Raw genomic sequence first — 13,754 nt, forward strand, 5'->3', positions numbered from 1 at the left:
AGTGAGCAAAATATTATTTCTAGATTGCTGCGCACATGGACAGGCGAAGAAGGAATGTCTTTTGATATTGCCAACAAAACACCACCTCCACGTCTTTCAGTGCGGTCGCAGCAATAAATTGAGAAGCGGGAGGCATTAAAAAAAAAGTTCGGAATCACGCACATGCGCATTTAGCCAGGTTTCAGTCAAAGCGATTATGTGGGCTGAACAAGCATCTATGGCGGAAGATAGCGAGTTGTGTTTGTTAAGGATGCTTCTTATATTTGTAAAAAGAACAGATACAAAAGGTAAGATCTGTTGGCCATTGCCCCTCTCGTTTTCCTACGGCGAGGAACTCGAGGCAGGATCAGAAGAATGCCTGACACGTGGCGCTTGCGGCCGTATTTCTTGGACGGCATCGTTAACAGGGTCGTACATGTAATGTTTGTTACCGGTTGACAACTTTTCATAGTGAAGTTTGAAAAGTGGTGAGCCGGGTTGCCTTTTTCCAAATTATATTAGCTTCTTCCGCGCTGTACGAGTGTTTGTTGAGAAGTCTTCAGTTACCGAGATATCGTTTTCTTTGAGGCGATTGCGCATGGAAAGTATTTTTTCTTTAGACTTATAATTTGTAAACTTGGCTATAACTGGGCGACACTTGTTAGGCGAGTAAGTAGCCAGGCGGTGCGCTCTTTCAATGTCGCCGGACGGAATCAGTGATGCTATGGAAAATTAGGTTGTTCCGACGTGACCGGTCTTCGATTTCATCAAGGCGGGACTGTAGAAGGTTCTTCCGGGACGTTAATTCATCTATGGACTTTTGCACTTCCGAGAAACCCTTATTGAGCCAATCGAATTCTTTTAGTTCGATTGCCCGGGATAACAGAATGCCCGCGATAACAGAAAATATCACCAGTACGAAGCACCACAATCCCTTTCCAACCCTTCTTAGCTGGTTTAACCCTACGATATCCCATCGAATATCTGATAACTCATGAATAGGAACCGATAAACTAGCTTGGCTCGAAATAGTTGGAGCATTAAATGTACTCCAATGGTGTTTAATTCAATCAGCTGTCCAATCGAGGGGCGGGTAAGAGCAGTCTCTTCAAAAAACAGTCAAGCCGGAGATCACCTTGCTAGACGCAGAGACAGGCACTGATGATGACCGTCACAGGTCCGCAGCACATACCCACGCGTAGATTGGTGATGGTTCCGCACATACCGTTCCCTTCTCCAAATGTTCATTACAATCAACCCCCCCCCCCCCCCCGAAGAAGGAGCTATCCTGGTGACTTACGGCGTGTCCAGGACGAGAGGGTGATAGTATCACTTTAAGCGGCTGACATGAACAGTTTCGCGACCACGACGGCGGAGGCCGGGTGACGGAGTCAATGGTTCAACCACGTAGTTCACAGGTGGTGGAGAACTGATGACACGGTAAGGGAGGGCGGTGGTATTTGCAAAGCAACTCGGTAGAAAGACTTGGTGCTGTAGAAGTTATCCATAGCCAAACTAGATCACCAGCATGAAAAGTGGGCGGCCAGTGGCTTTGGTCATGATGCTGTTTCTGGCGACCCTCGTCATTTGCCGTGAACGAACGGGCAAGTTGTCGGCATTCCTCGGCATGATGCCTCACTTCTGATATATGGTGGCGTTCGGAAGCGTCAGGGCTGTATGGTAGGATAGTGCCCTGGGTACCAGAAGGTGTGCGGCCGTAAAATCAAAAGGAAGGTGAAAAACTTGTAGTGCTCTGTACGGCCGTGTTGCATGCATACGTCACAAAGGGGAGTACCACGTCCTAGTTCAAATGGTCGGAAGCGATGTACATCGCAAGCATGTCCCCCAACGTACGGTTGAACCTTTCGGTGAGCCTGTTCGTTTGGGGATGATATGCGGTCGTGGTGCGATGCACAATGTTGCATTCAGTCAGAAGCGCTTGAACAGCCTCAGAGAGGAATACACGCCCACGGTCGGTAAGCAATACCCGAAGTGCACCACGGCCTATAACGAGGGAACGGAGGGTGATCCCCCGACGTCGCGCGCAGGGGCAGCGGGCAACGCGGCTGTTTCAACGTAGCGCGTGAGGTGATCTGCAGCCATGGTGATCCAGCGATTGCCAGAAGGAGTGTGTGGTAAAGGGCCGTCGAGGTCGATACCGGCTCGCTCGAATGGACGAGCGGGGCACGGCAGGGGCTGCAACGTGCCAGCTGGCTTCGGAGCAGGTGTCTTGCGTTGTTGACACTCGGGGCACGCGCGAATGTACTTGCGCATGAAGGCGTACATTCCCCTCCAGTTCTAACCTTTGGGGCAGCCTGGTATAAGTCTTCAGGACTCATGCATGGGCGCTCTGCGGATCCACACGGTGGAAGAAACACACCTCTTTTCGTAAGCTACCTGGAACCACTTCCGGCCGTCAGACATGTAGTTGCGGTGGTAGAGGAGGTTGTCTCGAATAGAGGAGGGGGCAGCTTGGCGACGGGTAGATCTAGACGGAACTAGTTTTGAAAGTGTCGACAAGAAGTCTACGATTGCAGCAATCCATTGATGCTTCATTTGTTGGGAGGCCATGTCTGTGAGGGTCAGCGATGACAATAGGGGATCCATTGCGTCAATGCATGAAGCATAAAAAACAGGCACAGGAGAGTTCGAGAGTGCGTCGGCATCGAAATGTTTGCGTCCGGGCCGATAGATAACACGAATGTCATATTCTTGCAAGCGGAGGGCCCAACGGGCCAGTCATTTCGTGGGATCCTTCAGGGACGACAACCACCACACGGCGTGATTGTCGGTGACAACGTCAGAGGGCCGGCAGTAAAGGTAGGGGCGAAACTTTGCAATGGCCCAAATTATCGCCAGGCATTCTTTTTCACTAACCGGACAGTTACGCTCAGCCTTGGTCAGACTTCTACTCGCATACGCAACAACATTTTCTTCGCAGTTGGGCTTGCCCGGAACCCGCACGGCACCGATACCCACACCACTGCCGTCCGTGTGCACTGTAGTAGGAGCGCTGGGATCGTAGTGGCGGAGAATAGGTGGTGAGTTAGTAGACGTCGCCGGGATGTGAAGGCGTCGTCAAACTCAGAAGACCCCGTGGATAGACGGTAGTCGCTATTCATTCAACAGCATCGTGAGTGGGGCGACGATGGAAGCAAAATTAAGAACGAAGTGACGGAAATGAGCATAGCCCTTGAAGCTGCGGAGGGTCTTCATTGAATTGGGATGGGGAAAGTTGGAAACGGCACGGAGTATTTCAGCAGGTGACACGCCGTCTTTCGAAACAACATAGCCCAGGATGGCTAGTTTACATGCACCAAAACGACACTTCTTGAGATGAGTTGTAGTCCAGCTGCAGTGAGACAGGTCAGTACTTGGTGCAAACGAGCAAGATGTGTTTCGACGTCAGAACAGAAGACAAGAGAGAGAGAGAGAGAGAGAAAACGTTATTCTTTAAACAGCCCTAGTCCGGGCCGTCGTGCCACAGGCTCTTCATTAGGAGACGGCTGGTCCGTAGAACTCTGAGAGGTCCGCACTAACACGAAGGCTGTGGGCCGCCAGAAGTTCTTGCGTCGATTTGACATCTACGCCAGGACCGGGGTTCGACGACGACGACGAAGACGAAGGGAGAACAGAAGACAACAAACTCGTCTAAGTAGCAGAGACAGATATGCCATTTGAGCCCGCGCAAGTTGTTGTCCATCATTCTTTCAAAGTTGGCTGGAGTGTTGCATAGCCCAAAGGGCATGACGTTGAATTCATATATAAGCCTATCGGGGGTCACAAACGCCATTTTGGGCCGGTCACACTCAGCCACCGGCACCTGCCAGTAGCCGGAGCGCAAATCTAGGGAGGAAAAGAATTCGGCACCGTATAGACAATCGAGAGCGTCATCGATCCGAGGCAAGGGATAAACGTCTTTACGGGTAATCTTGTTAAGGCGTCGATAGTCAACACAGAACCTTAGGGATTCATCTTTTCTCGTAATCAAAACTACTGTTGACGACCAGGGGCTTTGTGACGGACGAATGACGTCGCGTTGCAGCATGTCGTCAACGTGTTCATTAATAATCCCGCGTTATGACTCCGGCACTCGGTAAGGCCTCAAAGGTGCGTGCGCCCCAGTGTAGATTTGGTGGGCTACTGTTGACGTTCTACCCAAGGGAGGGTTTTTCCCACTAGGGGGCCGCAAGATGCACAAGCACCCCTCATCGGCTCTGAGTTTCGTCCCCACTTACGCTGGGTAATCGCTCTCCACGCCACCGAGAGTAGTACCACGGTGACCGGCAAGTCAGGCGGATCACCTGGAAACCATCATCTCGGTCATCGAACCACCAGAAGGTTAGTTCGGAATGCCCGAAGCACACGTGGATGCGGCGGTGTATTAAGACCATAGCGGCGCTTACGCGGTGGCGGTAGTAGAAGCACCAATGGGAGTTACAAGGAGTGCGGACAGCACCCATGCCAGGAAAGCGCACCACGTGGAAGAGGGGGCCATCCCCCTGGCCGCCACCGGCCCGAGCTGCGCGATGGTGTTGTGCGACTCTCGAACAGAATTACGCCAAGAGCAGAGTGTGCAGTGAGGCCGCGCGTATCTTACGCAAGGCTGAAGACAACGGGCACACCAGCGCTGTGGTGATCAAATGGTTCCCGGCCCACATGGGCAACGCCATATCGGGACGGAGGAACGCGAACCACAACGAGACGGCCAACGCAGTCGCGCGAGGACCCACCAACCACGCGACAGCACACCAGGCCGACCTGGGGTACGGGACGTTCAACATCACCAAAGACACGATGACGAGCTTCAACGACATAGTAAAGTGGTACAGACTGAACAGACGAACTAGGCCGCCCCATCACCCAGGACTCGCCCGAGCTGAGGCAGTGTTGAGGCAGACAGACAATTGCAGACGGGATCCCTGCTCAGCCTGGTGCTTGCCAAAAACATTTGCCCCGGTGTGTATGACAGGGATGTGTGTAGACTATGCACAAAGGAACGAGCCACGGTAGCTCACATCCTTTGGGACTGTAGCCTAAATCCGCGAGAGGCCATCGAGAAGGTGACGATCCCACCGCAGCTGGAGGCTGCGACGAGGAGCTATGACTACGACACACAACTCAAGGTAGTCCAGCAGGTCTCGACAGCCCTGGAGAAGCAGCGACCGGGCGAAGGTGCAGGGCAAGGGGGCTCCAGCCTTCCTGGACCAGTGGACGGAGCTCGTGCGCAGACCTCAAGGGATGCCCAGGACGACGCCCAGGCCGCGTCACGGTAACAGCACACCCTCCCCCATGTGGAGGGAGCCTAACCGAAGTGCAGGAGATCCAATGAAGTTGTTCTCTCTCTCTCTCTCTCTCTCTCTCTCTCTCTCTCTCTCTCTCTCTCTCTCTCTCTCTCTCTCTCTCTCTCTCTCTCTCTCCCTCTCTCTCTCTCTCTCTCTCTCTCTCTCTCTCTCTCTCACACACACACACACACACACACACACACACACACACACACACACACACACACACACACACACACACACACGTTGTCGGCTTCGCTAGGCCTGATCAGGCCTGGCACCCTCGCTCGCCTCATCGTCGCCGCCGCAGCTGCGCTCGTGCACCGGCGGCTGTGGCGCGTACACCGCCACCGCGTAATACCCCATCATGAAGAACAGCGTGAAAGGGTAAGAAATGGACCCCGCCTAATTCGAACAATCAGGCTGGGCAACCATCAGGCACCGGCAGCATGTCCTACGCGTGGCTGCTCAGGCAACGGTGCAGCAAGTAAGTCCGTTCCAACTCGACTACAAGAAGCTATCCCGCCGCAAGGGACCGGCTCAGCGGACACTGCCTGCGACGGCACTCCCGGAAACTGATATCAAAATTGTGCTACATCCCCGAGGAGGCCTAGCCCTTGCCTCACTAGCCCAGGCTACACTCGGCGACGCAATACACGTTCAAGCTTACGTTGCGCCGAACCGTGAAGACCAAGTTCGAGTGAAGCAAACCGCTAACTACCTCGTCATTAGCACCCCATCGGAGGAACGTGCCCCCAACTACGCAAGTATGACCTCCTTGACGGTCCGCGGGAAACAATACGAGGTCTCTGCTCACGGAGCAGCTCCGGCCTACAGCGTAGGCGGGGTCATATTTACTATCCCAAAAGACTACAGACACGAGAACGTGTTCGACAGCATATGTCCGGACCTCCACATTCTTGACACTAAGTTGCTGAACTTGTTAAACATGGCCCAGATCCTGTTTGATGGTCAGAAAGTCCCCTTTTGGATTCGGTATCGGTCTTCGCTCTACAAAAGCCGTTTTGCCGCAAGAGAAAAGCATGCTATGCCTGCTGGCCCACGGGACACCGACAAGATGTGTGCCCCAATGCTCAAGTCGCCCCCCGCTGTCCCCGTTGCGGCGCCGCTAACCCCGCCGATCCCCACGACTGCTCTCCACGATCTATTGTCTGTGAAGGCCCCCACATCACTGGATCGGCCGACTGCCCACTTCGATATCAACCACGACGGCGGGCACCTACATACGTCCAAATGGTCACAAGGGCAAAGTGATAGACAACAGTTCCAACCACTGCTGTAAACCGGACCCTCCGGCCGCCAAGGTCTCCCCAAGGGATCCGCCACCAAGCCACCGGCCGGCCAACCACAACGACGTCACGCCAAGCACAAGCACGCACCTGCAAATGAACAACAAGCCACCCCGGGCCATTAGGTGAGCTGCCCGGAAGCGCCTGCCCAATGCTCGTCAATCAATCCCCCACCGCCTCCCCTTAGCCCCTCACTGGATGTCCTTCGGGAACTCAATGCTATCCGGGCTTAAATCTCCCTCCTCCGCCAAGAGAATGCGGCTCTGCCACAGGAAAACCAAGCCTCAAGTCGCTATTACCCCCCTAGGCAAGAGGACCCATCTTCTCCCACCCCTGCTACCCCAAATCGCAAGGTGGTCGCAGACGACTCGCCCTCCTCTGAATCTCCCCTTACACCGGACGAACACGTCCAAAACCGCATTAGTGAGGTTGAGGCATCCTGTAAGCAGGCGCTGACGGAGCAAAAAGCCGCATGCTCGAATATTCATCAAGCCCTGCAAGACGGCATATCCAATGTCCATGCTAACGTAGAGGCCTTATGCTTAGAATTGCGCACCAGCATTCAAGAGCTCGTGAACAAAATTAATACCCTCAGCAATCCTAATCCGGCCCTCGTCCTTAATTATGACATCTCCAGGGGATAAGAAGGACCCGCGGCCCATTCGGGTCTAGCATTGTCTTATATTTGCTTAATGTCTTGTTCTTCTTCAACAATGTTGATAAGTATGAACATTACACCGGACTTAGACGGGTACATTTAGATGCGACAGACTACTGCGCTGGCACAGTTCCAGTCGGGCCGGGTGGCTGAATCGAGTCACAGACAGACAGACAGACAGACACACCAAAATTTCAGGTTTAAGTAGCCCAAGAAATACTATCGTCTTTAAAAGCCACCGGTGGCTAATGTATCGGCTTTGCCTCCTCTATACTCGAATACAAGTCAAGAAAAAAGGGGCGTAGCCCAATCCCCCACTTCCACTACCCCGGTTCCAGCCAACGGTGTCGCTCTACCAGCGTGACGTCGCGGCCGACCGCCTTGCACCTGCAGGCAGCGCTCGGAGCCAAGCTTTTCTGAGTGAGTCCGCGCCGAAAAGTAGTTCTTCAGGACGCCTTCATTTTGGGCCGACATAAGAACCTCAGTAAAAATTCTTTATTTGTCAATATAATGCAACGCGTGAAAACTTATTCATCAGCCGGAGTAGTGAGTTTCAATTTTATTGCTGATGGTAAATTTCTGCTGTTCCGGGTTTTCCCTCAACCCCTTGCTTCTGGTTTTATGCATTGCCTGTTTCCTTTTCCGGTTTGGAGCCCGAAGAAGTGGCGTCCGAGTCTGCGTTATCGTTCTTGTGGTGCGTTCCCATCCACGCTAAGCCGATGGTACAAGAAAACAAATTCCCCGCATTTCCCCGAGGGGAAGAATGTGAAAGTGCACGAGTTGAATTTGGGTGGCCAGTGCAGGCCAGGGTATCCCGGACTAGAGGAAACCCCCCACCAGGCGGGTGCCCAGACAGCAGCACCTAAGGCTCGCATAAATAAAGTTTATTCCTCCTCCTCCTCCTCCTGCGCGGTTCGGTAATTTTCGCGAAAGAGAGATCACACACACACACACAACTGCAAAGAAAGAAAGATGCATTTATTCACAGACACATATTTGTGTTGTCGTTGTACTTGATTGCTAGAGCGGATCTCAGCTTTGAAATTTCGTGTCAGTACTCCTTTAAGCGGGTGCATTAGCCATTCTCACGCCCGATTCCTGGCCAATCCCCCACGTGGGTATGTGCCAAGCACAGACACCTATTTGTGTTGTCGTTGTACTTGATTGCTAGAGCGGATCTCAGCTTTGAAATTTCGTGTCAGTACTCCTTTAAGCGGGTGCATTAGCCCTTCTCACGCCCGATTCCTGGCCAATCCCCCACGTGGGTATGTGCCATGTCAGCGGCCAGGCAGCGCGCGCCCATCTCCCCCCGTTGCCAAGGAAGACGAGGAGATTCCTGGCCAATCCCCCACGTGGGTATGTGCCATGTCAGCGGCCAGGCAGCGCGCGCCCATCTCCCCCCGTTGCCAAGGAAGACGAGGAGCGCGCGCACCCGCAGCTGTTGCTATGCGGACGGCGGCGGACGCTTCAGGCTCGCTTAAGAAGTGCATTCGCACTTAAAACAAAAGCGTCGTGTCATCTTCAGCTGCGGGCGGGAGATGATCCGGAACGCGTACGTTCGCTTGCGGCATCTACACCCAGAACGCAGCGTTGAAGAAACGGTCGCGACAATGAGCGATCTTCTTGGAATCCGCGTGAGTTTGGTGATGGACGTTGTTGTGACTTCCTCGCTGCTGGCAGACGACTCTGATCATCATCATTGCATGCTGCTTTTCACGAGCTGTCGCATGCTCGCGTGGCTGCGCCGGCTCGCGCCACTTTTTCTAGATTCGATTAAAGCCTCATAGTATCACGACGGAGTATCATAGTATCACGACGAAGAAGGAGATGAAAAATAACGATGGCAATCTTGCGACGCCCTCCCGAAAGTGCCCGCGGAGCGGTGGAAAGAGACGACGCACAGAAGTGTACGACGACTTCACGAAGTGCGCATTGCGGTCGTCCGTGCATCGCCTTTTTTGCCGATCCCGACAGTGACGGCAATTGCTGCGGATGTCAACGCTAGCGGCGATGTTACTCCTCTCAAGCCATGGACTGCGCGCCGGCTGCTGAATGACATCGGGTTCAGGTATCAGAAGAGGGGCTGGAACTCGCTGCTGATCGACCGGCACGACATCGTCGCGTGGCAGCAGAAGTACCTCTACGACATCGCCAGGTACAGGATTGAAAATCTAAAAATATTCTACTTTGATGAAACCTGAGTGAATGCGGGACAACACACGATATCGACTGCTTGACGGACACGACGGTTGCTTCCCACCACGACGCCTTCATGCGTGGTCTGACGACAGGTTTGAAGCAGCCGTCAGGGAAAGGATAGCGCCTGATTGTAACGCTCATCGACAGCGAGGGTGGCTTCGTCGGTGGGTGCCTGGACGTCTTTCAAGGAGACGGATGACACCCGCTTCGAAAGGTGGTTTGGGGCCGTTTTGCCACAACTGCCACTCGGTAGTGTAATTGTCGTGGACAATACCTCGTACCACTCGTGGCTGGAAGAAGCAGTGCCTACGACAACTTCGCGCAAAAATGTTGTTCAGGACTGGGTGACGTCCGAAGGACTTGCTTGGGATGAAAAACGCTTAAAACGGAGCTCCTCAGCCTTGTGGCATCTGTTAAGACACGGTAAATCAGGTATCATATTGACAGTGCAGCTGAAAGGACAGGATGTATTCGGGAGCCCTGCCATTGTGAGCTCAGTCCTATTGAGCGCATATGGGCACAGATGAAGTCAGGCGTCGCAGCAAGAAATGACACGTTTAAGCTGGCAGATGTAGAGGTGCTCCTGAGGGACGAAGTTGCCTAGGTAACAGCTAAGCACTGGGCAAACACCCTTCAGCATGTGATCAGCATTGAAACAAAGTTCAGAGGAGACGGTGAAGCAAGTGCGCATGTTCAACCTATTACAATACATCTGGGTGAAGACATGGACTCCGACAGTGACCTATCTGCTAGCGAGTCCTTACAAGATGTGTAAGACTGCGACCTATTCGCCAGTGCCGCCTTTGCCCCGTTCAGTTAGTGTGGAGTGCGGCGTTTAGCTTAAATACCTGTGTTTCCATAGCTGCAGGAGCAAGAAACTCCTTCAGACAGCAGAGAAGACCAGATATGCCGTTTGTGTGCTTTATTAAGACTTATTTCTGGAGCTAACTGAGCAGCCTGCGTGTGGTGCGTAACTTGCTCAGGGTTGATTGCTTTGACATGTAGCTATGAGAATCAGAAGAGACCATTGCAATGTTTGGTTTGTAATCTCATTTGCCATTACTCAGTGTTGTCTGCTGTGTCGTAGACTCAACGGTGTTCTTACAGTGTAACAGTGAGGGCAGCAGTAGCTATTTCAACAATCGGGTTATGATCTCATTTGCTGTAGTGAACGGAGCGGTGTGTTGTGTGGTGCTGGCTCATGGTTGATTGCCTTGATATGTATCTATGAGAATAAGAAAAGGCTGTTGCAGTGCTTGGTTTCTGATCTCATTTGTTACAAGTGTGCGGCAGGAATTAAGCCGAATAAGTTCAGTCGTTACAGGATACTGCGCGGAAGATGTATTCATAAAAGGAAATCGTACATCTCGAGCTAGAGAAAACCCGCACTGTTCCAAACTATTTTCTGGAAGTAAAGCCACGCTTACACTGCACGAGGAGGGTGACTATTCGCATATATAGCATGAGGTATGTGCAAGCCGAGTCAAGCGAGTTCACAAATTCACTTCAAGCAGAATCACTTCTGCGGTGTGTGGTGTTGGGGCTCCTTGTGCGACACTGTAAATGTGATAAAGGCAAGTTTCACCTACAGGACAAGACATTAGTTTGAGTTTTCACTGCAAGTTTTTTACATTGTTTGGACACTTACGCACGTATGGGATGCAGAAACAGTTCCAAATAAAATGCATACATGAAAGCTTGTAACTGCCTGATTGTGTGGCTGGCTGAGCCAAGTTGTCTTCTGATAGAGCGTTAAGAACAAATAAATCTGCTTCGGTCTCTTATTGCTCATTTCATTTGCTCTGCATAATTCAGCAGTGTGTCTGTTAAGCTCTCTGAGCCAAATCTAACTTATGATAGTAGTGAGGACCAGAAAACTTGCTTCGGTGTTTTATTTCTACTTTGATTTCGTTTAGCTTCTATCTGGCTGTCTGCAGTATTACGCAGGAATTAGGATAAATAGGTTTTATCTGTTTTCTAAGCCACTGGACAAAATGCAGAAGCACAACGTCATTAAAAACAATTCCCAAAGCTTTGGGAAGAGGAAACAATGTTGGCATCAATCGATCCTCCCATGTATGGGAATAATTTCATGTAGTGCATTTTTGGCAAGATAATAAATTTCTTCCTTTCTTCCAACAGTGCATGTCTTCACATGCACTGTGGCAGCTGGTCATACCGGTGAAATATAGCTCATGAAATTTCACTATCACGAAGCACAGCTCATTCACGAAGCCTAAGCAAGACAATGAAATTGAACTTACAGTGTTAATACTCATGCATAATCTTTATTGTCATAGACAATGCAAACTCAACGCAGATCCCTAGTCGTATTTGATTCACAAAGGTTTTTGTCCAAAACAACAACTTAAAGCGCTCCAACATAAAATAGGCGACGAAAACATGCCAGCTGCAAATAACACATTTAACAATGGAATCTCAGCGTAACCGAGAATCAAACTAGAAAAGGTGGCATATTAAATCACACCATGCAGCTAAGCTACAGCTCGTACGCGTTCACGTTCAAAAAAACGCAATAATTCAGCTTCTTGTATTTGGCGACTTGATCAAAATTTGAGCGACTACGCTTGCGCCCTGCATGGGCTTGGGACGCACGGCTCGACATATGCTCTAACGAAATGCACCGCGCGACATCTCGCTGTTTGCGTTTCCCCCCGAGCATAACTCTCCATGGCGTTAACGTCGTGCGCTATGCACAACAGTATTTACGACTGGCGTAATCAACGAGAAATAAACAAGGAGTTATCGCCCCCTGTCGCAGTCACTGGGGTGATAACGTGGGTAGCACAGGAGGGACTAAACGGTAGAACGAGAAGCACTTCACGCTCAAGACGAAACGCCCGCACAGGATAACGGCGACCGCTTTGTATCACGCAGCGTACACAGAATCCAGTACAGGCAGCGGCGGCTGTTTCCCGGCAACGCCGGTCGCTCACAAAGCAGAAGAAAAAACACCATAGCGGTTGTCGTTACCGAGCATGGTAAGAACAGTGCACACAACACGCAAACAAGGAATACGACTGAACGGCACTAAAAATCATTCTCAGAGCCGGACGACGCCGATGGATTGACGCGAACAGCCATGCGAACAGCGGAGGTGGCCATTTTGGTAGACGTCCGTAAGCGCGGAAGAACATGTTCTGTGATTTCTTCCGTGAACGCGGCGTAGAGGCGGTCTACCATGACGTCACGTTGATACGGTGACACCATTGGCTGGAGGGGGGTCCTTTGATGAGGAAAAGCCGCATTTTTCTTGAGTTGTATCCGAGTATAGTAGCTGCCAAGCTGTGCTCGCTTCATGCAGCCGCAGGGACACGAAGGTGGGGGCCGCCGAGTGCACGCTTTGTGTTCCTTCCTTTTGTGTGGCAAAGGACGGGGGTGCTTAGTCCGAGTACCTCTGTTGCGTTGGTATGCGGTCGTTCGTCAAGACCCCGGATGCAAGGACTCGACGAGGAAGGGTCGAGTTGACTGGCGGGTTCAGCTACCTCGACCCCTCCAGCGTTTATATGAACCCCGTCCAAAGAATCGAGGTGACGGGAGCGGCGGGGTTCTCGGAAGAGGAGCTACCGTATTTTCACGATTCTAACACGCGCCATCTTTTGTTAAAAGGTAACGTTTGTGTGAGCGTTACAAAGGGGCTCAAAACCGAAATAGGCTTTAAAACGTCCAGCAGCATTGCTATGCGGAACGGACACAAAGTCCTCGCAAAATCCAACCCAATCCAATAAAACCAATCCTTCCACACCACGGGAGTGAATTTCGGCGCACGAATTCCTCAATTGTATGCCACATACTTTGGTCATCTGTTGCACACTTTTCTGGGATTCTGTAATTAGCCCGTAACGCCTTGAATTAGGAAGATCAAGACACTTGAAATCGCAAACAGCTTCAGTGTTTCCCGCTATAACTTTCTTTCCAGCAGGAGCTTGATAACCAATCTTATGAAGCACAATCATTTTTGGCTTCCACAGCTGCTACGCCAAATAAAATCTCCCTGTTCCCAGTGCGTGGTGTCATGTCTTCCATGTGCGCAGTACCGTCAGTGTCAAATTATTTCTTTTGAATTTTCCTGCGCGAACTTCCCCGAGCGTTGCGATTGGGGGCGCGTTAGAACCGCAAAAATATGGTATTCGGCTCCCCGCGGCCCGCCGGCTCAGCCCGACGAACGAGCCAACTCAACCCCTGCCTCCGGGTCGACTGTACTCGCCGCGACGGCTCTCCGACTCAACCCGTCCGCTTATACATGAGGGGGTTGAGTCCGAAAAACCTGTTTATTTCGACTCAAGGCGCCCTCGTCAGGTC

The sequence above is a fragment of the Haemaphysalis longicornis genome, unplaced genomic scaffold (assembly GCF_048455015.1).
Source record: "Haemaphysalis longicornis isolate Haplotype H1 unplaced genomic scaffold, Haemaphysalis longicornis Haplotype H1 scaffold_30, whole genome shotgun sequence".
NCBI lineage: Eukaryota > Metazoa > Arthropoda > Arachnida > Ixodida > Ixodidae > Haemaphysalis > Haemaphysalis longicornis.